At 45.6% G+C, this 27,296-nt stretch overlaps 1 long non-coding RNA gene across 1 annotated transcript; it reads right to left on the bottom strand.

The window, feature by feature from the left end:
- Positions 1 to 6,997: 6,997 nt before the first annotated feature.
- Positions 6,998 to 26,936, bottom strand: LOC132828658 (uncharacterized). The gene is made up of 4 exons (XR_009646136.1): positions 26,866 to 26,936; positions 24,732 to 24,911; positions 18,017 to 18,140; positions 6,998 to 9,236 (listed from the first exon to the last, which is right to left on the bottom strand). It is a non-coding gene; the product is annotated as an uncharacterized LOC132828658 (long non-coding RNA).
- Between the last annotated feature and the right edge of the window lie 360 nt (positions 26,937 to 27,296).

Genomic DNA, 27,296 nt, shown 5'->3' with positions numbered 1-27,296 from the left:
GTTGTGGTACTGGAAAAGCACAGCCGATCAGGGAGCATCAGAGGAGCAGGAGAACTGATGTTTCAGGTAAGAGCCCTTCATCAGGAATGAGTGCTAACTTGGTTTGACAAGGTTCCACATGGTAGACTAATCAGTAAAGTTAGGACACATGGGATTCAGGATGAGCTTGCCAATTGGATACATAATTAGCCTAATGGCAGGAGACACAGAGTGGTGGTGGTGAGTTTGTTTTGCAGACTGGAGGCCTGTGACCAGCAGTGTTCCATGGGAATCGGTTCTGGATCCTCTTTTGTTTGTCATTTATGTGAAGATTTGGGTAAGAACACAGAAGTTAGTTGTGGGCGATGCCAAACTGGTGTCATAATAGACCGTGAAGAAGCTTTTCTAAGATTGCAAAGGGATCCTGATCAAAATGGGTCAATGGGCTGAAGAATGGCAGATGGAGTTCAATCTGGATAAATGAGAGGTATGCGTTTTAGTACATCAAACGGGGGTAGGGCTGTTAATTAATGGAAGGGCTTTGGGTAGTTTTGTACAGCAGATGGACCTAGGGGAGCAGATATATAATTCTTTGAAGTTTGCGTCAGATATAGACAGGATAGTTAAAAAAAGGCATTTAGCAGTTCAGCTCTTCGAATACAGTGGTTGGAAGTCATGTTAAGGTTCTACAGGACATTGGGGAGGTCCCGTTTGGAATACAGTGTGCAGTTCTGTTGGTCCAGTTATCGGATGAGATTTACCCAGATTTTGCCTGGTATGGAAGGTTTGAGTTACAAAGAAAGGCTGGGTGGGCCGGGACTTCGTTTACTGGATTGTAGGAGGTTGCGAGATGACCTTATAGAAGTTTATAACAGCAAAGAACAAAAGACAATAGAGTACAGGAGCAGGCCCTTCAGCTCTCCAAGCCTGCACCAACACATATTTCCCTTCCATACTGAAACCATCTTCACTTATACCTCTATTCCTTTCCTATTCATGTATCTGTCCAGGTGTTTCTTGAATGCTGGTATTGTGTCTGTCTTCACCACTTCCTCTGGCAGCGTGTTCCAGGCACTCACCAAACCTTGCGTGAAAAATGTCCCAGACACATCTCTTTTAAACATACCCCCTCCCCACCCCGCACCTTGAACCTGTGTCCCCAGTAACTGACTCCCTTCATCCAGGGCAAAAAGCCTCATACGTTCCACTCTGTCCATGACATTCACAGAATCTTATCAACGTTCAGGTCGCTCTTCAAACTCCTGTGAAAACAAACCCAGGTTATCAAACCTTCCTTTCTTCATAGCTAAAATCCCCCATATCAGGTAGTGTCTTGCTAAACCGTTCCTGTATCCTCTCCAATGTTTTCACATCTTTCTGTTAATGTGGTGACCAGAACTGTATGCAATATTCCCAAGTGTGACCTCGCTGAAATTCTATAAAGCTGCAACATAATTGTTTATCTTTATTCTCAATGCCCCTTCCAATGAAGGCAAGCGTGCCACAGAGCTTTTTGACTGCCTTATGTACTTGCGTTGCTGCCATCAGTGATCTGTGGACCTGCACCCCCAGATCCCTCTGCATATCAATACTCCTTAGGGTTCTGCCATTCACTGTAACATTGCCACCTGTACTTGACCATCCAAAATGCATCACCTCACATTTGTCCGGATTAAACTCCATCTGCCATTTTTCTACCCGTGCCTCCAATTGATCTGCATCCTGTTGTATGCTATGACAATCCTCCTCACTATCAGCAACTCCACCAATCTTTATTTCATCCGCAAGCTAAGTAATTAGACCCGCCACGTTTTCCCTCCAAAGAATTTCTGACAGCTCTGAACAGCACAGGTCCCAGCACTGAAGCCCGTGGACCATCACTAGTCACAAACCTCCAATCTGAAAAGCATCCACCGCTACCCTCTATCTCTGACGAAGCCAGTTCTGTATCCATCTTATCGGCCCTGATACCATGTGACTTCACCTTTTGTACCAGTCTGCCGTGAGGGACCTTTTCAACGGCTTTACTGAAGTCCACGTACACAATAAAATCACGAGGGAGATCGATAGTACGAATGGTACATGCCTTTTGCCTAAGATGGGGCATTTCAACACTAGGGGGAGGACATTTTTAAGGGAAGAACACAGAGGTTTAAAAATGCGTAAGGGACAAAGTTTTTACAGAGGATTGTTTGCATGTGGAATGAAGTGGTGATTGTGGGCACAATTATATTTAAAAGACATTTGGATAAGTACATGAAGTTTGGAGGGATATGGCCAGGAGTAGGCAGGTGAGACCAGTCTAGTTTGGTATTATACTCAGCTTGGACTGTTTGGACCGACGAGTCTGTCTATGTGGTGTACGATTCTATGACTTGATAACTGTGTCAAATCTCTCTCCAAATGAAAAGAAGACTAGAAACTGCTGGAGACACTCAGCAAGTCTGACAGTGTCTGAAATGAAAACAGAGTTAACGTTTCAGTCTCAGTGAATGTTATTCAGAAATGCTCCCTCCAATCTGTGTTGCTTCAAGGATAAGCACTTCATTTGTTCCGAATTAGCCTTCCAATTGCATTCCCCCATCCGACAAAGCATTCAGGTAAATCTCCTCTGCCTATCACTCTCAGGGACCTTCCCATCCATCACAACGTATGGTGAGCTCTGGTTTGCACAGACCCAGCTGCTGAGTAGATTGTCATCATGCAGCGGCAATCGCATGTCAATTGACATCATCCACTCCCCACGTGCTGTGAAGTTGGGGAGAGTATGTGTGGATTGGAAGGCAGGACATCAGAATTTGATGTTATAAAATGTTATGGGGGAGTGTGTGGTCCCTTTAAAAGGCGATGCGCCTTTTCCAAGGTTAGAAATTCAGAAGGCAAAATCTGTTGCTTGTGGGTTGAGATGCACAGACCTGAAATGGAAACACTTGTATTAAAGGCTGTGTGGTTTAGCAATCCAGGCAGCAGTTTTGTTTTGTTAGCAAGGCAACTAATTTGAATATCAGCCAATTAATTTAAACCTTGCAGTTAGAGACTAAAAACCAATTAAATTTAAATCTGATGGTTTTGACAACACAGGACCAATCCTACTGTAAAAAGAAAACTGGTATGTTTTCAAATGTATAAGAGGAGAGGGCATTTCAAAGTCAGCATGAGAGCAAATGATCGAGTTAACAACCATCAGCTTTAAATAGAAAGTCACTTGGTCCTGCAGAATTCTCTAAGCTTGCAGAAAAAACATCTGACTAAAGGTGCAGTGGTACTCGTGGTTAATATTCCTGACACAAGAATTCAATGGAGAAAGGCATTCCTGACTGAAGATCAACAGAGAAGGCACAGACCATTCCAGAAGAACATCCTTGAAAACTTTTATAGGTGTGCCATCAAGAGCCATTCTTTTTGGATGTATCACTCCCTGATACGGCAACTGTACCATTCAAGATTGGAGACGGTTACAGAGAGTGGTGAACTCGGCCCGGACAATCACAAAGGCCAACCTCCCATCTATAGAATCCATCTACCAGGCCCACTGTCAAGGAAAGGCGGCCAGCATTCTCAAAGATCCATCCCACCCTGGCAATGTTTTTCTACAACCTCTACCATCAGGGAGAAGGTACAGAAACCTGAACACACGCACAAGCCAGTTTCTACCCAACTGCTGTTAGAATACTGAATGGACTCACAAACTCTTAACATTCACCTGTACCTGTGTTTTTGTTTTTGTCGCTGTTTCCCTATTATTTACTATCTATGCTACTTAACTCTGTGATCTGCCTGTATTTCTCGCAGATACAAAGCTTTTCACTGTGTCTCGGTAGAACTGAAAATAAATTTAAGTAAATTCAAGACGTATCCTGGCTATAATTTCGAGGAACTAAATTCTAACATTTTTTTATTATTTTGATTTATACAATTGGGACTTGTATTTTTTTTTGGAACAGTATATCATTAGGATTTTAGAACATAGAACAGTACAGCACAGTACAGGCCCTCAATGTTGTGCCGAACTTTTGTCCTACTCTAAATCAAACCAACATACATACACTTCATTTCACTACCATCCACGTGCCTATCCAAGACCACTTAAATGCCCCTAACGTATCTGACTATACTACCACTGTTAGCAGTGTATTCCATGCACGCACCACTCTCTGAATAAAGAACCTACCTCTGATATCTCCTCTATAACTTCCTCCAAACACCTTAAAATGATGCCCTATTGTGATCGACACTTCCGTCTGGGAGAAAGGTCTTTGGTTCTCCTCTCTATCCATGCCTCTCATCATCTGAATCATCTCTATCAAGCCACCTCTCATCCTTCTTTGCTCCAATGATAAAGGCCCTAGCTCCGTCAACCCTTCTTCATAAGACATGCTCTCCAGTCCAGGCAGCAGACTGGTAAATCTCCTCTCTAAAGCATTTCCACCTTCCTATAATGAGGTGACCAGAACTGAAGACAATAAGTCAAGTGTGGTCTAACCAGGGCTGTACAGATCTGCAACATAACATCACAGCTCTTTAACTCAATCCCCCTGCTGATGAAAGTCAACACACCATATGCCTTCTTAACAACCCTCTCAACGTAATAGCAGCATGGTGGTGCAGTGGATAGCACTACTGCCTCACAGCAGCAGGATCCCAGGTTCGATTCTAGCCTTGGGTGACTATCTGTGTGGCGTTTGCACATTCTCCCTGTGTCTGCGTGGGTTTTCTCCAGCTGCTCTAGTTTCCTCCTACAGTCCAAAGATGTGCAGGTTAGGTGAATTGGCCATGCTAAATTCTCACAGTGCTAGCTGCATTAGTCAGAGGGAAATGGGTCTGGGTGGGTTACTCTTCAGAGGGTCGGTGTGGACTGGTTGGGCCGTAGGGCCTGTTTCCGCACTGTAGGGGCATCTAATCTAAACTTCGGTGGCAATTTTGTGGGATCTATGGACATGGATCCAAGATTCCTCCACTCCTTCCTTTAACCCTGTAATTCCAAAGTGAATCACTTCACACTTTTCCAGGTTGAACCCCATCTGCTACTTCACAGTCCAGCTCCGCATCCTGTCAATGCCACATTGCGACCTACAACAGCCCTCCACACTATCCACTCCATCAACCTTTGTGGCCTTGGCAAACCTGGCTCCGCTTACGATTTCACTCTTGTTGACACTGTTAAGTGAGGTTTCTCCTGCTGCTCATCGCCTGACCATGTGCTGCTGATGTATCAGCTTTATCTCTCCCCAACCACCTGATGAAGGAGCGGTGCTCCAAAAGCTAGTGCTTTCAAATCAACTTGTTGGACTATAACCTGGTGTCGCACTATTTTCCCCACACGATCTTTCACATCTTGGACTTTTTACTTGCACTTCAGAGTGCGTATCCACCTTCAAATCCTACCCTACTTTTTATTCTCGATCACTCCTCACATCCCCGAATTTTTTTTGTTTGTTTTCAGAGTTGTAGCAGTTTCTTTTACTTTGATGATGTTGCTAACCAAAGTGAACTCAGAAACGCAGTTGAGGAGCTGTTGACAACAATGAACTATGTGAGGATGCAAACATTGTCAGTCTCCTACAGTGAGATGACAAAAGTGTCAGACTAAAGGATCCAAGGAAATTTAGCAAAATTGATTCACAGTCGGCTCAGTGGCAGCAAGTGGAGAGTGATGGTTGAGGAGTGTTTTCTTCCAACTGTAAGCCTGCATTCAATGAGGTACCACATGGATCAGTGTTGGATTGCTTGTCATTTATGGTATATACAGCGATTTAAACTTGAAAACAGGAAGGTTGATCAGTAAATTTGCAGATGCCACAAAAGAAAAATTAACTAGAAGGCGTGGGTCTAAGGTGAGAGGGGTGAAGACCTGAGAGAAAACTTGGTCATGCAGATGGTAGTGCAAGTATGGTAGAGCTGCCAGAGGAAGTGGTGGAGGTGGGTACACTTACAACTTTAAATCGGATACATGAATAGGAAGGGTTTAGAATGATATAGGCTAAATGCTGGCAACTGAGACTCGATTCATTTCGGATATCTGGTCGGCCTGGACGAGTTGGATCGAAGGGTCTGTTTCTGTGCTGTACATCGCTATGACTCTAAATTGGTGTAGTTGGAACTAATGATGAGAGTTGCCTTAGTCAGAGGAGAGTGATTAGGTGGGCTGATCAGCGGCAAACAGAATTCAATTGGATAAATGAGAGATGGTGCACTTGGATAAGGCAAACAAGCTATGATAAACCATGGGACACTGGAAAGCACTGAGGATCAGAAGGACCTTGGCGTACATATCCACCAGTTCCAGAAGGTATTAGGGCAGGCGGATAAAGTGGTTAACAAGGAATGTGGGATACATGCTTTCATCACCGAGGCAGAGAGCTTAAGATCAAGCAGGCGATTTTGGAACTCTCCGAAATGTTGCGGATAACACAGTTATGAGTATTGTGTACAGGTCTGGAGGGAGGTGACAGGACTGTGCAGAGGAGATTTACAGAAGAGTGTTGCCCAGGCTGGAGAATTTCAATTACCAAGAGAGATTGGACAGGCTGTAGTTGTTTGCCCTAGAGCAGAAGGGATTAAGAGGAGACGCGATTGAGATATATCAAAGTATGAGGGGCATAGATAGAGTATGCAGGAAGCAGCTTTTACCCTTGAGAGAGGGATCAGTGACCAGGAGGAATAGATTGAAGGTCACGGGCAAGAGACTTAGAGGAAATGTGAGGAGATATATTTTCACCCGGAGCGCAGTGGGAATCTGGAACACAATTCCCGTAAGCACGTTAGAGGCAGAAACCCTCTGGTTCTTAAGAAGTATTCAGATGGGCACTTGCAATGCCAAGGTATGTAGAGGAACCTCTAGTATCCGAATTTTGGCCTATCCAAAGAAGATCTCAAGGTCCCGTAAAAACGTTACATCCAAGTGGCAAATGTATTCTGATGAGAAAAGAACTGATGAAAACGCTGGCAAAGAGAAAGAAACACAAGCAGCTCAAGCATCAGCGACTGGATTTTTATTTTAGTTAAGGGTTAATTACACTGCCCTTTGCAAAAGTAAGTGTTTTACAGTACAGTGCAGGGTATTGCCATCACTTTCCGGGTCATTAAAAACAAGGCTGAGAACGTAAATGCACGCCTGAGGCTGTGCTTCTGTCTTCCTATCGTGACACTGAGCTCCAGGAAACTGAGAAATGCTCTTCTAATCGCAGAAGCTCCCTGGGACCTTGTTTAATGCCGGGATTTCACATACAGCATTTACGTGACGGTAAGGACTTAGTCCTCCTCAGTTTAACCTGAGATTTGCAGACTGAAAGAATTAGTTTGTTGCAACAGCAGATTCATAGAAATTCTCTGGGAGAGCACAGTATTAGAACAGCATGGCTTCCCATGTTTAAGCTAAAATCAATTATCCAGACAAAATAGTGCTCACACATCTGGTTCGGATAATCGAGGTTTCTCTGTATAAGGTTATAGCCAAGTGTTGGGGAATGGGTTGGAACAGTTAGGTGGTTCTGTTTAATCGGCATGGAGGTAATGAGCTGAAGGGCCTTTCTCTGTGCTGCCAGATCTCTGTGACTCATCCTCAGCATGAGGAAGCAATGTTGTGAATTTCTATCAGTTTTTTTTTGGTAACTTCCTACGCCATGATATTAAACAAGAAGTATCGGTAGATGGGGAGCTCAAACTAAACATGAGATCCGAACTCAGTGCATTCACTGGGCCCTGGATATCATATTAGATTCCCTCCGGTATGGGAACATACCCTTTGGTTAACACCGACCCTCTGAAGATTAACCCACCCAGTCCCATTTCTTTTTACTACATTTACCCCTGACTCATGCACCTAACACTACGGGCAACTTAGCATGGCTAATTCACCTGACCTAAACATCTTTGGATTATGGGAGGAAACCAGAACACCTAGAGGAAATCCACGCAGACACGGGGGTGGGGGAAAGAATATGCAAACTCGACACAGAGTTGCCCAAGGCTGGAATTGAACCCAGGTCCCTGGTGCTGTGAGGCAGCAGTGCTAACCACTGAGCCACCATATCATATCATTGGCTTTTGAACGTGGAAGTCATCAGGTTTGTCTGTTGCTTCTGGGATTGCAAGAGTGCAAATTTTAAAATTGAAATGTTGCTTGGGCAGGAGATCTTTGTAGATCAGTGGACAAAATGATCATTGGTGAAAAGGGGTATCTTGTGACTAACAACTTTTGGGTTTGGATTATCGCCCACTTGTGGTGGTAGAATGTCGGAGGTTAGACAAAAAGGTGTCAGTGTTGACCAGACTAGGGGCCCACAGAAGGAAGGATGAGAGATTCAGAAACAGTTGAACTGAGGTTGAGGTAAAGTTACTGATGTTAATGAGGTGGATCCACTCTATCCCACAGCCACTTTTTCTGATCCACAAGTCCTGTTCCCCTCCTCAAACCCTGCGATTTATTCACTTTCCCTGAGCTCTGATGGAAGTCGTTGTGAGCGAAACATTTTACTCTCCCTCTACAGACACCATCTGACCTGCTGAATAGTTCTAACACCTTCTATTCTCGTTAGGGAGGTGGGACCAGATGGTCTTGCGATGATGGGTGGGAGATGTGGGTGTAATATTTTGCCTTGGTTGTGAAAAGTCTGGCTTGAGGCAGTTACCACGAGAGGGGATAAAAACACCTGCAGTTTGTTGTGATGTCTGAAGACTCCAGTCTTCCCAGTATTTGATGGAGGAACTTTTCCTCTAGTCCTGGATATCGAACAAATCAGGACAATGTGGGATTGAGAACAAACTTGAAGATATTCAAATACACCTGCTCCCCTGATCCTCCTTGCTGGTGAGGGATTGAGAGATTCTGGTCAAAATAAATTCCCTCTTCCTTCATCAGGTTCTCCTCTGTTTATATCTATTCCCACAGACAAGTAGATTGGATGGCAGGGTCATCTTCCTCAAGCAGTTGGATTTTTAGGACAGATTTCAGGACCACTCCAACTTGGTAATTTATAAGACACGCACTAAGTAAAAACAGAAAGAACTGCGAATGCTGTAAATCAGGAAGTGTTAACTCTGATTTCTCTCCACAAATGCCGCCAGACCCACTGAGCTTTTCCAGCGATTTCTCTTCCTGTATCTGATTTACAGCAGAAGTGCCGACCATGCTGGTCCTGCCATCTTGGATAGCTGAGCTCGCTCTCTCTTCTGCGCTGCAGGGCTCGCACTTTCCTGTTGCCGCTGCTGTGGTGCATGCTTGCGAGTCCAAGCCTGCTCTCGCCCTGCCGAAGACACTAAAAAAGGTTTTTTAAAAGACAAGAGAACGAAAGTAATAAAAGGAAAAAAAAAGAACAGGGAAAGCCGACAGAGGCAAACAAACCCTGGACCAGGAGCTCAAATACAGCACTGTACTCTGCTGCCAAATGTTTGTCCTGACGTTGGAGATCCTACAAATTTTCAGTGACAAGCGAAGACCACCAAAATTTGTAACAACCACTCAGGACTGTTTGGTTGTGGATAATAATATATTGTAGTGTAGGTGTACTTTTACGAGAGTTAAAAGCATAACTACTGGACACAGTACCAAATGTTCTCAATAAGACAACAATGTATGTTACACTGGGTTGAACAATTCGAGAAGTTCGTTGCATTGGAGACAACAAACTTGAATCCGGCCAATCAGTTTAAGTTTACACCAAAAAAAAACAAATTCCAAAGTTTGAATTGAGTATATTGACAACCTTAAAAGCCAATGACACAATCCAATACTCTGAGGTACAAGACCGGGGGAAAATTGAACAGCTGCGTCCTAGCACGTAAGAGACTGCAGAAAATCCTAAGAAGGAGAAAAAAGAAGATACAGGAAGATCCGAAGACAAGAACCGACAGCTGTCTAGTTGAGATAAGAAGTGTGGCTTAGTAAATCTTAATTGGGAGTTTTATTGGATTAGTATTGTAGAAGGGAAGGTAAAAGACAGGTGAGAGAAATAAATTGTAAATAATGGTTAGCTAATTATTTCTTAACGTATAACAGAGAATAAAGTTGTTAATTATTACTTTAAAGAGTTCTTGGCCAATTGATTTTTACAGAACAAGACGCAGGATAAATCTTTTCTGTGTTGTTAGTTTTAAATGAAGAAGGAGGGTCTACCCGGTGTTGGAACAACAGTTAAAAAAAATATATTAGAATTGTATAAACGAATTTAGTATGTGGATATAGGTTTAAATTGATAGAATGGAGAGTAGTGTTCAATTATATAATCAGAGGGTGGTGGGTCAGTGCAACACAAACACATCAAATAATGTCAGTGTCTTTGGATAACTGACTAGAGTGGCTTCTAGTTCTCATTCTCATTTGGCGGGGAATAGCTATTGCTTACTGACGTAGGTGAATTTTAGTCCTCCTGTTCTCTGTTTGATTAGATTAAATTCCCTACAGTGTGGAAACAGCCCCTTCCGCCCAATAAGTCCACACTGACCCTCCAAAGAGTAACCCATCCAGATCCATTTCCCTCTGACGAATGCACCTAACACTATGGGCAATTTAGCATGGCCAATTCACCCTGACCTGCACATTAGGGCGGCACGGTGGCACAGTGGTTAGCACTGCTGCCTCACAGCGCCTGTAGATCCGGGTTCAATTCCCGACTCAGGCGACTGACTGTGTGGAGTTTGCACGTTCTCCCCGTGTCTGCGTGGGTTTCCTCCGGGTGCTCCGGTTTCCTCCCACAGTCACAAAGATGTGCGGGTCAGGTGAATTGGCCAAGCTAAATTGCCCGTAGCGTTAGGTAAGGGGTGGGTTGCGCTTCGGCGGGTCGGTGTGGACTTGTTGGGCCGAAGGGCCTGTTTCCACACTGTAAGTCTAATCTAATCTAATCTAATCTTTGGACTGTGGGAGGAAACTGGTGCACTCAGACGAACACATGGACACCAGGAAAATGTGCAAACTCCACACAGACTGTCACTCAAGGCTGGAATCGAACCTGGGTCCCTGGGGCTGTGAGGCAGCAGCACTAATCACTGAACCACTGTGATATCTGAACATGGCGAGTGACTAAAAAATGGTGCTGGAAAACTGAAGGTGGGCTAAAGTCATGCCACTGTTTAAGGGTGGTAAGGAAAAGCCAGGGAACTATAGAGCGGAGAGCCTGAACTTGGTGGGCAGGTTCCTGAAGGAGAGGATGCACATGTATTTGGAAAGGCAAGGACTGATTAGGGATAGTCAACATGGCTTTGAGTATGGGAGATCATGTCTCACAAACTTGATTATTTTTTTAAAAGGATCAACAAACTGGATTGATGAGGGCAGAGTGGTGGACGTGATCTTCAGTAAGACATTCAACAAGGTTCCCCATGGGAGACTGGTGAGGAAAGTTAGATCTCATGGAATACAGGGAGAACTAACCATTTGGATACAGAATTGGCTCAAAGGTAGAAGACAGAGGGTGGTGGTGGAGGATTGTTTTTCAGACTGGAGGCCTGTGACCAGTGGAGTGCCACAAGGATCGATGCTGGGTCTCCTGCTTTTCGGCACTTATATAAAATGATTTGATTCTGAGTTTAGGAGGGATAGTTAGTAAGTTTGCAGATGACACCAAAATTGGAGGTGTAGTCGACAGCGAAGAGGGTTACCTCAGATTACAACAAGATCTGGACCAGATGGGCCAATGGGCTGAGAAGTGGCAGATGGAGTTTAATTTAGATAAATGTGAGGTGCTGCACTTTGGGAAAGCAAATCTACATCTTAATGGTAAGGTCCAAAGAGACCTTGGAGTACAGGTTCATAGCCCCTTGAAAGTAGAGTTACGGGTAGGTAGGATAGTGAAGGCTCAAAGTTTGTGAGAAGATGTGTAGCTCAGGTGCTCGTGGTTCTGTTCGCCGAGCTGGGAATTTGTGTTGCAGACGTTTCGTCCCTGTCTAGGTGACATCCTCAGTGCTTGGGAGCCTCCTGTGATGCACTTGTGTGATGTTTCCTCCGGCATTTATAGTGGTTTGTCTCTGCCGCTTCTGGTTGTCACTTCCAGCTGTCCGTTGCAGTGGTCGGTATATTGGGTCCAGGTCGATGTGCTGATTGATTGAATCTGTGGATGAGTGCCATGCCTCGAGGAATTCCCTGGCTGTTCTCTGTTTGGCTTGTCCTATAACAGCTGTGTACAAATCCCATGCAAGGACTGCACAAAACACTACATAGGACAAACAGGAAGACAGCTAATGATCCGCATCCATGAATACCAACTAGCCACGAAACGACACAGCCAGTTATCCTTAGTAGCCACACACACAGATGACAAGCAACATGAGTTCGACTGGGACAACACCACTATTATTCTCCCAAGTTTCAGGGTAGTCTAGTTGACTGAGAATGAGGGTATATAAAGAGGCAGTTCACAGAATCTCTACAATGATGAAATAGGTCATTCTGCCCATTGAGTGCATACAGTCCATTCCTAGGGCATCCCAACCACCTGAATAACCCTGCATTTCCCACAACCCATCCATTCAGACCTACACATCCCTGAACACGGTGGGAAATTTAGCATGACTAACTTCCCTAACCTACACATCTTTGGACTGTGGGAGGAATCCGGAGCACCAAGAGGAAACCCACGCAGATAAAAGGGGAGAATGTGCAAAGTCCACACAGACACAGTGACCCCGAAGCTGGAATCGAACCTGGAGTCCCTCGCGCTGTGAGGCAGCAGTGCTAATCACCGGGCCACCATGCTGACCCCAAATTAACTCATCATGGTTGACTTTAGTCTTGGAAACATTAAGTTGACAGAAGTAGGCATAAAGAAGATTTCATAGATTTTGTTTAGGACAATTTCCATGAACAATATGTTGCGAATCTCACGATTACAATTGCTTTGCATCTTAATTAATTAAAATAATTAATTAATCTTAATTTACTTAATTACAAATGACAGTTGGATGGAGCGGGGAAAGGTACTTGGTGAAATTGTCAAACATTTAACAAAATAATCCATGACTGACAACAAACTTATTGGGGCAGCACGGTGGCTCAGTGGTTAGCACTGCTGCCTCACAGCATCAGGAACCCGGGATTGATTCCAGCCTCCGGTGACTGTCCGTGTGGAGTTTGCACATTCTCCCTATGTCTGCGTGGGTTCCCTCCGGGTGCTCCGGTTTCCTCCCGAAGGTGTGCCAGTTAAGCGAATTGGTGATGCTAAATTGCCCACAGTGTTAGCTACATTAGTCAGGGGTAAATATGGGGAATGGGTCTGGGTGGGTTACTCTTCGGAGGGTCAGTGTGGACTTGTTGGGCCGAAGGGCCTGTTTCCATACTGTAGAGAATCTAATCTAGCTACAGTTTAAACACAGGTTAACCAGGAGGAGATATTAAGGATGGCATCAAATTGAAAACAGAAACATACAAAGATTAGCAGTAAGACAGAGGATCAGGAAAATTTTTAAAAATGAACTAACGATTATCACAGAATATTAGAGGAAGAAAATATACAATGAGGGTTAACTAGAAAGTAATATCAAGAGGTCCAGCAAGACCCTCTTTAAAGGTGCAAAATACAAAAGAGAGATGCAAGATTTGTAGCTCAGGTTGAGGTTTAGGGTGTAGGTTTTCTCGCTGAGCTGTAGGTTTGATATCCAGACATTTCATTACCTGGCTAGGTAACATCATCAGTGGAGACCTCCAACTGAAGCGAAGCTGTTGTCTCCTGCTTTCTATTTTTTATACCTGCGTATACAGAAACCAACAAACACTGACCAAACACTAATTACACCAGCAACCATCCCAACACACACAAACAAAGCTGCATCAGAACACTATGCCAACGAGCCACATCACACCGCAGCACAGATGAACTTCGGAAAACAGAGGAGAACCGTCTATACAACGTATTCAAGAAGAACGGATACTCAAAAAATACAGTCCGCAGATTCCTCAAGAACAAACATGATAAGCAGACCAAACACAGCCAGAAACCCTTACCACCTTACCATACATCAAAAAAGTTTCAGAAATGACAGCCAGACTACTAAGACCCCTCGGAATCCTAGTAGCACACAAACCCACCAACACTCAAACCAAGATTAACAAACTTAAAAGACCCAGTACAACCCACGGAAAAAAAACCATCTACAAAATTCCACGCAAGGACTGCCACAAACACTACGTAGGACAAACAGGAAGAAAGTTAGCCACCAGGATACACAAACACCAGCTAGCCACAAAAAGACACGACCCTCTCCCTCGTAGCCCTACACACGGACGAAAAAAATCACCAATTCAACTGGGACAATACATCGATCCTGGGACAGGCTAAGCAAAGACATGCCAGAGAACTCCTAGAGGCCTGCACTCCAATCACAACACCATAAACAAACGCATAGATCTAGATGCCGTCTATCAACTCCACAGAAAACGAACAGGAAATGACATCACCACAAACCCCAGGAACATATAAATAGAAAGCAGGAGACAACAGCTTCGCTTCAAGTGGAGCTCGCCACTGCTGATGTTACCTAGCCAGGTAACGAAACGTCTGGACATCAAACCTACAGCTCAGTGAGCAAACCTACACCCCACAAAAGAGAGAATGCAAAGTGAACATAGGATGCTTAGAGAATGAGGCTGATGAAATAATAATGGGAAAGAAGTGAATGGCAGAGGATGCACAAGTACTAGAGAATTGATTGGGGCTGAAAGATAAATAGGTCACCTGAAAATGATGGGCTGCATCCCTGGATATTGCGGGAAGGAGCTACAGACTTAGTGGATGCACTGGCAATAACCTTCCTGTGCCCTTAGATTTTGGAAATTACCCAGAGGGTTGGAAAACTGTGAATGCACCACTCACATTCTAAATATGATGGCGAGAATAAGCAGGTAAGCAAATCCAGTCAGCTTGGGAAAACATTAGATTCCCAACAGTGTGGAAACAGGTCCTTCGGCCCACACCAACCCTCCGAAGAGTAACCCACCCAGGCCCATTTCCCTCTGACAAATGCACCTAACACCACAGGCAATTTAGCATGGACAATTCACAGACCTGCACATCTTTGGACTGTGGGAGGAAACCAGAGCAAACAGAGAATGTGCAAACTCCACACAGTCACCCGAGGCTGGAATTGAACCCGGGACCCTGGTGCTGTGAGGCAGCAGTGCTAACCACTGAGCCACCGTGCCGCCCAGAATCTGTTATAAACATTCAGCCTATTGAGTCCACACCAATCCTCCAAACAGCACCCCATCCAGACTCACCCCTACTCTATGCTGTAATCCTGCATTTTCCTGTGGCTAACCCACCTAACCTGCCCATCCCTGGACAGTACGGGCAATGTAGCACGGCCGGTCCACCTAACCTGCATGCCTTTGGACTGTGGGAGTGAACCGGAGCACCTGGAGGAAACCCACTGAGAGAATTTGCAAACTCCACACAAATGGCCACCAGAGGGTAGAATTGAACCTGGGTTTCTGGTGCTGAGAGGCTGCAGTGCGTACCCACTGAGCCACCCTACATGGAAGAAACAGTATAGAGAAACCTCATACGTGTTCTCCAAGGACAAGGGTTCAACCAATCATCTCGCCGATCAAAACATAAATGCAGTCACTGTAGGGAAAAACAGTGGAAGTGTGGGAATGTGAGGAGGGACTCAGATATCCATCTCAGGTGAAAACTCAGTCACAGACTTATACAGGAGAGACCAGCTGTGGGAAGCAGTGGCTCAGACCCCCTGACCTGTTGAAAAACCAATGAGTTGACGCTGATGAAAGAGTTTATAATTGTCTTGAATGCAGCAACTACTTTCAATGTTCCAATACATCACCAATAACTCAGCCCTGATGAGAGCACGTTCAGGATGGAAAGGTGATGGACTAGTGGAATTATCACTGGAGACTTGATCCAGAACCTCAGCTGATGTCCTGGGGACCTAAGTTCGAATCCTGCTAAGACAGGTAGAGGAAATTTGATTTGTTTGGGGCAGTGTGGTGGCCCAGTGCTTAGTGCTGCTCCCTCAGCACTAGGGACCTGGGTTTGATTCCAGCCTCAGGCGGTTGTCTGTGTGGAATTTGCACCTTCTCCCCATGGAGAGAATGCGGTTTCCTCCCACAGTCAAAAGATGTGAACATCAGGGTGAATTGGTCATGCTAAATTGCCCCATACCATTCAGGATATGGAGGTTAGTTAGGTGCATTAGTCATGGGGAAATGTAGAGTAATAGGGTAGGGGAATGGTTTGGGTGGGATACCCTTTGGAGGATCGGTGTGGATTCATTGGGACAAAGTGTTTCCACACTGTAGGGAGTCTAGGATTCTAAGCACTCTCACTGTGCGCCTTGGCTCAGGAGGTCACCTCACCTTGCTGTACACCAGCACGTTCACAGTGAGGAAACATTCAGATTCTCTGACTGTGGATGGGTATTCACTCAGCCACCTAACCTGCGAAAACACAAGCACTTCCACACTCAGATGAAACAATTCACGTGACCTGAGTATGGGAAGGGTTTCCCTAAATTATTAATCCTGCTGAGACACAAGTACATTCGTTTGGGAGAGAAACTGTTCATCACCTCTTGCTGTGAGAAGGGATTTAGACATTAATCACATTCTTCATACAAGATGAACAGAGGATTAGATAGCGTGGACAGTGAGAGCCTTTTTCCTCAGCTGGTGATGGCTAGCACGGGGGGACATAGCTTTAAATTGAGGGGTGATAGATATAGGACAGATATTAGAGGTAGGCTCTTTACTCAGTTTTGTTCAGCTGCAACATGACCTCATGGCTCAGGAAACTCAATCCCTCTCCAACACAAACAAACCTTAACTAAGGTGCTGTTCCAATTTCCATAACATCCCACAAATACAGCCCTTGACAAAAGATATATTCGAACACAGGTGCTTCCAGGCAGGAGAGATTTCAGGGAGAAAAGCTGCCCAGCAATCAGCTGCTGAAGTATGGAACCTCTTGGCACTGCAGCACTTTCTGTGACTGTGACAACTTAAACCAAACTAGAGAGAGAAAAAAACACACACCTGAACTGGGGTGGCACTGCTGCCTCACAGCGCCAGGGTCCTGGGTTCGATTCCCACCACGGGTGACTGTCTGCATGGAGTTTGCATTGTCCCTGTGTCTGCGCGAGTTTCCTCCGGGTGCTCTGGTTTCCTCCCACAGCCCAAAGATGTACAGGTTCGGGTGAATTAGCCATGCTAAAATTGTCCCATAGCATGAGGTGCATTACTCAAGGGAGATATAGGTGAGGGGAGTGGGTCTGGGTGGGTTACTCTTCAGAGGGTTGGTGTGGACTTGGGCCAAACTGTAGATAATCTAATCTAAAAGACTAGTCACTCCCCTGTCATTGTTAAAGTAGACATTTTGACACCTCCGCCTTTATACCTCACAGAAAAAAAAACACTAGGGCAAAATAACCTTTTTAAAGTGACCATATTGTCACATTTGTGGAACTTTGTTTCCTTAATGGCTCTATCTATTGTGAGTTGCTTTTGTACGCATCTTCAGAAAAGAACATTTTTCTGATTTCATCAGAATTAAACTTCAAAAGAAATCCTCTGTCATCATCGTTTCCATATTTCAAGTACTTGATACAAGAAAGAGGACATTTAACCAACTGGCCCATGATAATACTGATACTTCACAACAGTCCCCGCCCAGTGATCTTTATCCAATCCTGTCAGGTAAATTCTAATATTTATCCTTTATACCTTAATCATGGTCCTTCAGTGGTTAGCACTGCTGCCTCACAGCACCAGGGTCCCAGGTTCGATTACAGCCTTGGACAACTGTCTCGGTGGGCTTCCTCCCACAGTCCAAAGATGTGCAGGTTCGGTGAATTGGCCAAGCTAAATTGCACATAGCGTTAGGTGCATGAGTCAGAGGGAAATAGGTCTGGGTGGGTTACTCTTCGGAGGGTCGGTGTGGACTGGTTGGGCTGAAGAGCCTGTTTCCATACTGTAGGGAATCTAATCTAATCTAACTTGTCCTTGATAATATCCATTTCCCCTCCCCACCCAACAAATGCTTCTGGATTTTGGTAAAATGGCACAAATAAGATCCTGTAAATCTCCAACTCTTACCAGCTTTGGAAAGTGACTGGAATGGGGTCGCTTATGATGAGCACGTGACCGTCACTCTCTGAATTCGATGCGTGTGTATTCTCTGGTTCATCCTCCGTTTTTGTTTGTTATTTATATAAATGATCTAGATGAGACGAGAGAAGGAACGGTTAGTACGTTTGTAGATGATACCAAGATTGTTGGTATAGCAGACAGTGAAGAACATTATCTACGATTACAAAGAAACCTTGATCCATTGGGCTGAAGAGTGGCAGATGGAGGTTAATTTAGATAAGAACAAGGGATTGTATTTTGGTAAAACAAACAAGGACTTATATAATTAAAAAGGAGAGGCTAGGGCTGTAACACAATTTGGATCACGTAGGGTTATTAAGAAGGCTTTCTGCATGCTTGCCTTCATTGCCCAGATATAGGAGTTGGGACGTTTTGTTGTGGTTATACAGGATGTTGATGAGGCCTCTTCTGGAGTTGTGTACAGTTCTGGTCACCTTGTTATTATAAAAGACATTAGGCTGGAGAGGATTCAGAAGACATTACCAGGGTGTTGTCAGGAACAGAGGGCTTGAGTTACAACGAGAGGCTGCATATGCTGGGACCTTTTCACTGGAATGTAGGAGGTCGAGGAGTGACCTTACAGAGGTTTATACAGTCATGAGGCGTACAGGCAAGATGAATGGCAGGTGTCTTTTCCGTAGGTTCGGGAATTACAAGAACAAGGGATATATTATTAAGGTAAGAGGAGAAAGATTAAAAAAAAGGCAGGAGGGGGAAATCTTTTTTCAGACAGAATGGTTTGTGTGTGGAATGAGCAGAGGAAGTGGTGGATGCAAGTACAGTTACAGCGTTTGAATAAGTGATTAGGTAAGTACATGAATAAAAAAATGGTTGGAAGGACACTGGCCAAGTGCAAGCAGGTGGTACTAATTTACTGTGGGATTATGGTCACCAAGACAAGTGAACAGATACTAGGGCAAGTGACTGAAAGCTTGGAGAAGCAAGTGGTTTTATGGAATCTCTAAAGGTGGAGAAATTCCAGAAAGAACAGCCACAGATAGCTGAGCAAATAAATAAGGAACACTCAAGACTCTGGAATTCGATGAAGTGTAGGATAGGGACAGTGGCACAGTGGTTAGCACTGCTGCCTCACAGCAGGAGAAACCCGGGTTCAATTCCTGCCTCAGGCTGTGTGGGGTTTGCACGTTCTCCCAGTGTCTGCGTGGGTTTCCTCCCACAGTCCAAAAAAAATGTGCAGGTTAGTTGAACTGGCCATGGTAAATTGCCCATGGTGTTAGGTGAAGGGGTAAATGTAGGGGAATGGGTCTGGGTGGGTGTGCCTCAGTGTGGATCTGTTTCCACATTAAGTAATCTAAACAGGTTGGATCAAAGGATCTGTTTTCATGCTGTATGATTCGATGGCTCAGAATCTCTCTTCAAAAATAAAAATTGGATAAAACAGATCTCTTAACGCCATTGTATGGGCAAATTGTGAATAACTGGGGTCCAAGTACTGATTTCTCTGGTATCCTCTTAGTCAGTGCCAGTCACTCAGGAAAAGAAACATTTATCCCTAACCCTTGAGTAGAAGGTTAAGAAGTGATGTTTCAGCTTTATAAAAGTTTGGTTAGGCCGCACTTAGAGAACTGCATTCAATTTTAGTCACCACATGACTGGAAGGATATGGAAACTTTGGAAAGCATGTATTAGAGGTTTACCTGGATGCTGCCTAGTTTAGGGGGGTATGGGCTATAAAAGGAGAGCTTGGACAAACTAGGGTTGTTTTATCTGGAGCAGCAGAGGCTGAGGGGAGACCTGATAGACTTCTATGAAATTATGACAGGTATACATAGAGTTGGCAGAATATCTTCCCCAGAGTTGAAATGTCATACTAGAGGATATGCAATTAAAGAGAGAGGCAGAATGTTCAAAGCAGATGTGAGGGGCAAGGTTTTTTTCCCCACACATGATGTTATGTTTAAAATCACAACACCAGCTTATAGTCCAACAGGTTGAATCTGAAGCACTAGTTTTCAGAGCAATGCTCCTTCATTAGGTGATAGTGTGAAGGAGCGTCGTTCCGAAAGCTAGTGCTTCCAATTAAAGCTGTTGGACAATAACCTGGTGTTGAGATTTTTAACTTTGTCCACCCCAGTCCAACACAGACATCTCCAAAATTATGATGTTAAGTTTGTAATGCACTGCCAGGGGGAGTAGTGGAGGCAGGTACAATAAGGGCGTTTAAGGAACTTTTAGATAAGCACACAAACAAGCAAGGAATGGAGGGATACCAACCATGGGCAGGCAGAGAGGATTAGTTTAACACGTTCAACCAAACAGTGTATTCATGTGCGGTACACCGTTCTATGTTCCTGTCTGCCAAGGAGTTCTCTATCCATGTCAGTGCACTACCCCAATCCCATGTATTTTACATGCTAATCATTTTGGTGTTATCTTATCGAAAGCCTTCTAAATTCAAAGTAAACTCAAACCATATCCAAGTAAACTGGTTCATCCTTACTGAATAGCCCAACTAATAGCCAAAGTTCAATGGTGCAATACCTTAGCAGGGATGACAGTGGAGGAACAATGGCAGATATTTCTGGATATAATGCAGGAGATGTAGGATCAGTTCATTCCAAAAAGGAAGAAAGATTCAAACTTTGTGAGAAGATTAGTAGCTCAGGTGCTCGTTGTTGTGGTTCTTTTCGCCAAGCTGGGAATTTGTGTTGCAGACGTTTCGTCCCCTTTCTAGGTGACATCCTCAGTGCTTGGGAGCCTCCTGTGAAGCGCTCCTGTGATCTTTCCTCCTGCATTTGTAGTGGTTTGAACCTGCTGCTTCCGGTTGTCAGTCCCAGCTGTCTGTTGCAGTGGTCGGTATATTGGGCCAAGGTCGATGTGCCTATTGATTGAATCTGTGGATGAGTCCCATGCCTCTAGGAATTCCCTGGTTGTTCTCCGTTTGGCTTGTCTGATAACAGTAGTGTACAAAATCCCATGCAAGGACTGCACAAAACACTACATAGGACAAACAGGAAGACAGCTAACGATCTGCATCCATGAACACCAACTAGCCACGAAACGACACGACCAGCTATCCTTAGTAGCCACACACGCAGATGGCAAGCAACATGAATTCGACTGGGACAACACTACTATTGTAGGGCAAGCCAAACAAACAGAGAACAGCCAGGGAATTCCTAGAGGCATGGCACTCATCCACAGATTCTATCAACAAACACATCGACCTGGACCCAATATACCGGCCACTGCAACGGACAACTGGAACTGACAACCGGAAGCGACAGATTCAAACCACTACAAATGCCAGAGGAAAGATCACAGAAGCGCTTCACAGGAGGCTCCTAAGCACTGAGGATGTCACCTAGACAGGGGACAAAACGTCTGCAACACAAATTCCCAGCTCGGCGAACAGGACCACAACAAGGAAGAAAGATCCTATGAGGAGGCATGGGTGGCCGTGGCTGACGAGGGATGTTAAGAAACATATAAAGTCAAAGAGAAAAAGTATAACATAGCAGGGATAAGTGGGAAAACGGAGGACTGGGAAGCTTTTAAAAAACAGAGGATTACTAAGAAGGAAATAAGCAGAGAAAAAATGAAGTACGAAGGTAAACTGGCCAAAAATATAAAGGGGGATAGTAAAAGCTTTTTTAAGTATGTGAAAGGGAAACAACTGGTTAAGACTAAAATTGGGCCCTTGAAGACAGAAACAGGGGAATATATTACAGGGAACAAAGAAATGGCAGAAGAGTTGAATTGGTACTTCAGATCTGTGTTCACTGGGGAAGACACAAGCAATCTCCCTGAGGTAACAGTGACTGAAGGACCTGAACTGAAGGGAATTTATATTTGCCAGGAAATGGTGTTGGAGAGACTGTTAGGTGAAAGCCGATAAGTCCCCGGGGCCTGATGGTCTACATCCCAGGGTACTGAAGGAGGTGGCTCTAGAAATCGTGGATGCGTTGATGATTATTTTCCAGAGTTCAATAGATTCAGGATCAGTTCCTGCGGTTTGGAAGGTGGCTAATGTTGTACCACTTTTTAAGAAAGGAGCGAGAGAGAAAGCAGGAAATTATAGACCAGTTAGTCTGACCTCAGTGGTGGGAAAGATGCTGGAGTCTATTATAAAGGATGAAACTACGACACATCTGGATAGTAGTAACAGGGTAGGTCAGAGTCAGCATGGATTTATGAAGGGGAAATCATGCTTGACTAATCTTCTGGAATTTTTTTGAGGATGTAACCCTGAAAATGGACAAGGGAGATCCATTGGATATAGTGTACCTGGACTTTCAGAAAGCCTTTGATAAAGTCCCACATAGGAGGTTGGTGAGCAAAATTATGGCGCATGGTACTGGGAGCAAAGTACTGACTTGGATTAAAAATTCGTTGACTGACAGGAAACAAAGAGTAGTGATAAATGGCTCCATTTCGGAATGGCAGACAGTGACCAGTGGGGTACCGCAGGGATCAGTGCTGGGACCTCAGCTTTTTACAATATATATTAATGATATAGAAGATGGTATTAATAGTAACATTAGCAAATTTGCTGATAATACAAAGCTGGGTTACAGAGTGAAATGTGAGAAGGACGTTAGAAGATTACAGGGTGACCTGGACAGGTTAGGTGAGTGGACAGATGCAAGGCAGATGCAGTTTAATGTGGATAAATGTATGGTTATCCACTTTGGTGGCAAGAACAGGAAGGCAGATTACTACCTCAATGGAGTCAAGTTAGGTAAAGGGGCAGTACAATGAGATCTGAGTGTTCATGTACACCAGTCAATGAAGGCAAGCATGCAGGTACAGCAGGTAGTGAAGAAAGCTAATAGCATGCTGGCCTTCATAACAAGAGGGATTGAGTATAGAAGCAAAGAGGTTCTTCTGCAGCTGTACAGGGCCCTGGTGAGACCACACCTGGAGTATTGTGTGCAGTTCTGGTCTCCAAATTTGAGGAACGACATTCTGGCTATTGAGGAAGTGCAGCATAGGTTCATGAGGTCAATTCCTGGAATGGCAGGACTATCTTATGTTGAAAGATGATATTACATTAGATTCCCTACAGTGTGGAAACAGGCCCTTCGGACCAACCAGTCCACCCCGACCCTCTGAACAGCAACCCACCCAGACCCATTTCCCTCTGACTAATGCACCTAGCACTATGGGCAATTTAGCATGGACAATTCACCTAACCTGCACATCTTTGGATTGTGGGAGGAAACCAGAGCACCTGGAGGAAACCGGCACGGTTTGGGGCGGCACAGTGGTTAACACTGCTGCCTCACAGCGCCAGAGACCCGGGTTCAATTTCCGCCTCAGGCGACTGTTTTGAACTTGCACATTCTCCCTGTGTGTGCGTGGGTTTCCTCCGGGTGCTCTGGTTTCCTTCCACAATCCAAAAAAATTGTGCAGGTTAGGTGAATTGGCCATGCTAAATTGCCCGTAGTGTTAGGTGAAGGAGTAAATGTAGGAGTATGGGTCTGGGTGGTATACTCTTCGGCAGGTCGGTGTGGACTTGTTGGGCCGAAGGGGCTGTTTCCACACTAAGTAATCTAATCTAAGAAACCCACGCAAACACGGGTAGAATGTGCAAACTCCACACAGACATTCACCAGAGGCTAAAATCAAACCTGGGACCCTGGTGCTGTGAGGCAACAGTGCTTACCACTGAGCCATCATGCCAGTGGTTTGCGATTGGAGCGACTGGGCTTGTGTACCCTTGAGTTTAGAAGACTGAGAGGGGATCTGATTGAGACGTATAAGGTTATTAAAAGATTGGACGCTCTGGAAGCAGGAAACATGTTTCCGTTGATGGGCGAGTTCGAAACCAGAGAACACAGCTTAAAAATAAGGGACAGGCCATTTAGGACAAAGATGAGGAGAAATTTCTTCACCCAGAGAGTGGTGGGTGTGTGGAATGCTCTGCCCCAGAGGGCAGTGGAGGCCCAGTCTCTGGATTGGTTTAAGAAAGAGTTGGATAGAGTTCTCAAGGACAGTGGAATCAAGGGGTATGGAGATAAGGCAGGAACAGGATACTGATTAAGGATGATCAGCCATGATCATAATGAATGGTGGGTCAGGCTTGAAGGGCAGAATGGCCTACTCCTGCACCTCAAAAAATTATGCATTCTTGAACTGTTCCAGTATGTTTGTGAAGCATGGCTTTGCTTTTGTAATCCTATGCTGACTCTGTCCAATCCTGCCACTGTTTCCCAACTGCTGCGTGATTAAATCTTTTAGAATTTTTAGCGATACTGATGTCAAGTTCAATAGCCGATAATTCCCCGCTTCTCCTTCCTCCCCTTTTAAAATAGCGCAGGGACATTAATTACCTTCCAGTCCAAAGGAAAATGTTCCACAGTCAGAATGGTGAAAGATAAATATGTCGGGTGCGTTGGTGGTTAAGGTCACTTTCTTAAATGCTTTTGGGGGGGGGGGGGGGGGGGGGTTGAGAGTTTTGAAACCGGGGATTCATCTGCCTTTAATCCCATTAGCTTCCCCATCATCATATTTCTCCCCCATACTAATTTCAATCTGATTCCTCCTCTCACTATATACAATGTTCCTCAATACTTTTACTTGCATCCTCCTTTCTGAGGAGGGAATCAAGGTATGTACTTAAATGACCTGCCATCTCTGTTCCTGATCCCTTGCCCTGTTTTTGGCTGGAGGGGGACCAACCTTTGCCATCACTAACCTTTTATTTTTCCTTCTTCACATAGGAACACAAGCGTCTACATCAGTTTGTGCGTCCAGATAACGTCTGCCTCGGGACAGTAAAGGTGCTCATCCAGGCCCGAGGCCAGCTGATGTGCTTATCCAGGCCCAGCGCACATTTGAAATGCTGATGGAAAAGCTCAGCAGGGTCTCGCAGCATCTGTGAAGACAAGTCAGAGTTAATGTTTCTTACATTTTGACAGATGCTGAATTTTTCCTGCAACTTCTATTTCTGATTTGCAGCATCTGCAGCTGTTTTATTACACAATCCCTACTGTGTGACCCTTTGGGCCAACAAATCCACACTGGACCTCCAAAGCATATCCATCCAGACCAATTCCCCTACCCTACATTCACACCTAATCAATGCACCCAACCTACACATCTCTGAACACTATGTGCAGTCCCTGAACAGCATACCTTGGACCAGAGAAAACCCACGCAGACACAGAGGGAGAATGTGCAAACTCCACACAGACAGTCGCCCGAGGCTGGAATCGAACCCGGGACCCTTACCCTGTAAGACAACGCCGCTAACCACTGAGCCACCGCCGACGGACCAATCAGCAACCTGCTCGTACACCTGGCCCACCTCCCCAAGTCGCCAACAGACAAACAGGGAGAAAGTGAGGACTGCAGATGCTGGTATGTGTTGCTGGAAAAGCACAGCAGGTCAGGCAGCATCAAAGCAGCAGGAGAATTGACGTTTCAGGCATAAGCCCTTCTTCGGGAATGAGGAGGGTTTGCCAAGCAGGCCAAGGTAAAAGGAAGAGAGGAGGGACTTCGGGGAGGGGCGTTGGGAACGCAATAGGTGGAAGGAGGTTAAGGTGAGGGTGATAGGCCAGAGAGGGGGTGGGGGCGGAGAGGTCAGGAAGAAGATTGCAGGTCAAGAAGGCAGTGCTGAATCTGATAGATATTGAAGGATCCCTTGGGGCCTTGGAGGGAAGTGAGGGGGAAAGAATTAGGAATATGGGATGGCGTTTATACACGAGCACCACCCCCCACCTTTTCCTCCGCTACATTGATGACTGTATCGGCGCTACCTCGTGCTCCCACGAGGAGGTTGAACAGTTCATCCACTTTACTGACACCTTCCACCCTGACCTCAAATTTACCTGGACTCAACACAAACGTATACCATAAACTGACCGACGCCCACAGCTACCGAGACTACACCTCCTCCCACCCTGCCCCCTGTAAAAACACCATCCCATATTCCCAATTCCTTCACCTCATCTGCTCCCAGGAGGACCAATTCCAATACCGAACAATCCAGATGGCCTCTTTCTTCAAAGACCACAATTTCCCCTCAGACGTGGTTGACGATGCTCTCCACCGCATCTCTTCTACTTCCCGTTCCTTCACCCTTGAACCCAACCCCTTCAATCACCACCAAGACAGAACCCCACTGGTCCTCACCTACCACCCCACCGACCTCCAGATACATCGTATCATCAGTCATCATTTCCGCCACCTCCAAACGGACCCCACCACTAGAGATACATTTCCCTCCCCTATCAGTGTTCCAGAAAGACCACTCCCTCCGCGACTCCCTTGTCAGGTCCACATCCCCCACCAGCCCAACCTCCACTCCCGGCACCTTCCTCTGCAACCACAAGAAATGCAAAGTTTGCGCCCACACCTCCTTCCTTACTTCCCTCCAAGGCCCCAAGGGATCCTTCCATATCTGCCACAAATTCACCTGCACCTCCACACACACCATTTACTGCATCCGCTGCACCCGATGTGGCCCCCTCTATATCGGGGAGACGGGCCGCCTACTTGTGGAACGTTTCTGGGACGCCCGGACCAACCAACCCCACCACCCCGTGGCTCAACACTTCACCTCCCCCTCCACCTCCACCGAGGACATGCAGGTCCTTGGACTCCTCCATCGCCAGACCATAACAACACGACGGTTGGAGGAAGAGCGCCTCATCTTCCGCCTGGGAACCCTCCAGCCACACGGGATGGACTCAGATGTCTCCAGTTTCCTCATGTCCCCCTCCCCCCCACCTTGTCTCAGTCAATTCCCTCCAACTCAGCACCACCCTCCTAACCTGCAACCTTCTTCCTGACCTCTCCGTCCCCCCACTCCGGCCTATCACCCTCACCTTGACCCCCTTCCACCTGTCACATCTCCATCTCCATCTCCATCTCCATCTCCATCTCCATCTCCATCTCCATCTCCATCTCCATCTCCATCTCCCCCCCGCCCATGTCCCTCCTCACTCCCCTTTCTCTGAGCCTGATGGACACACTCTCCTTTACCTGCTGCGCTCTCCCAGCAACACATTGTTTAAACGGACCAATCACCGACCCGCATTCGAGTCTGCCCCCGCCCCCCCCATCCCAAGTGACCAATCAGCAACCCGCACGCGGACCTTTTCCACACGCCCCCGCATCAAAAGGACCAACAGGGACCAATCAGCAGCCGGCGCTCGGACCTAACCCCGCCCCCCCACCTCCAACGGAACAATCAATAGCAGCTGCTCCTGAGGCTGGGGCGGGTCACCTGACGATGGGACCCGGCTGATTGACAGCC

This window comes from Hemiscyllium ocellatum, chromosome 27 (genome assembly GCF_020745735.1).
Source record: "Hemiscyllium ocellatum isolate sHemOce1 chromosome 27, sHemOce1.pat.X.cur, whole genome shotgun sequence".
In the NCBI taxonomy this organism is placed as follows: domain Eukaryota; kingdom Metazoa; phylum Chordata; class Chondrichthyes; order Orectolobiformes; family Hemiscylliidae; genus Hemiscyllium; species Hemiscyllium ocellatum.
The sequence above is the reverse complement of the archived record's forward strand: the minus strand, read 5'-3'. Positions and strand labels throughout refer to the sequence as shown.